This window comes from Cynoglossus semilaevis, chromosome W, assembly GCF_000523025.1.
Source record: "Cynoglossus semilaevis isolate Cse_v1.0 chromosome W, Cse_v1.0, whole genome shotgun sequence".
NCBI classification, from domain to species: Eukaryota; Metazoa; Chordata; class Actinopteri; order Pleuronectiformes; family Cynoglossidae; genus Cynoglossus; species Cynoglossus semilaevis.
The window spans coordinates 5,074,909-5,076,202 of NC_024327.1; positions in this window are offsets into that span (position 1 = coordinate 5,074,909).

Here is a 1,294-nt window from a genome sequence, read left to right on the forward strand (position 1 = left end):
CCGGCCGGGAAGGTTCCGTCAGGGCAGCCGGGTTCTCCTTTACCCATTTTCATGGTTGAGAAAATTTGATCAATTGCGTTGAGAGACCAGTTGACCAGATCCATCATTTTGGTTTTGGAGGAAAATGCAGAGAGAGGCTCCAAGATAGTTTGACAGAGACGGTACAAGACATAGAGCAGTAGCAGGGCAGATAAGGGCAGGAAGGGAGGAAGGGAGCAAGGAAAAAAGCGTCCGCCTTCTTCGAGAGCAAGTGTGAAAAAAAGAGAGAGTGGTCGATGAGGGTCGACCTGGGGAGGCAGCTCCAATTCCCCAGGGAGATCACAGAAACTTCGCTCCAACCAGACCTGATCATGTGGTCAGAACCAAGCAGGACTGTTCTGATGGTGAAGCTCACCATCCCATGGGAGGAAGGCATGGAGGCTGCCAACAAGCGAAAATATGCGAAATATGCAGAGCTGGCAGCAGAATGCAAAGAGGCTAGCTGGAAAGCCATCACGTGCCCCTTTGAAGTAGGATGCAGGGGCTTCATCGGGTCCTCAACAGTACGCCTGCCCCGCAACATAGGCTGCACAGGAGCAGGGCGCAGGAAAGCCATTAGGGAACTGGCAGAGGAGGCGGAGAAGGGCAGCTTTTGGCTAGGCCAAGGAGGAAAGAGGGGAGTTGGGGCCCAAATAACGGATGACCTAGTCACCTAATCACCAACGCGAATTTACCTGCATTAGTAAATTCCACACATAATAGGCACAGTTAAAATAATGAACTAACCTTAGCCCACAAATAACAATAATCAGCAGAGTAAGTCAGGAGTAATGTTAATAAACCTAATAATAATTGTCAGGAAACTTTTTCTGTTTGATAGGATTGTAAAAAATGATGTTAGTTCATACCCCAGTTTCCTAACACACAAAAAATTCAAATAAAGATCAAATAAAGATCTGATCAAATAAAGAATCAAATACGAGATCTCAAATTTTAAAAGTTTTACTTGCAAGCAAGGAACGCAGAACAATGGTTACATTCAGAACTGCACTGAGGAACTCCTCAGTGCTCAAAGCTTAAATACAGTTTTTTTTTACATACACATCAATGGTCAGCACCTTAACCCTTTACAGCCATGTGGTGTTCACGCGCAACTTCTGAGCGCTGATTGGCAAAAGCTGCTTCAAACAAAGATTCTCCACCAATAGAAAAACATGTACACATGCTGAGCTATTCTGCTCAGTAACTCAGGTTAGATCAAAGAAATACTTTGGATTCTTTTCCTTTTTGATGTTCTGTTTTCCTCATTATTTGG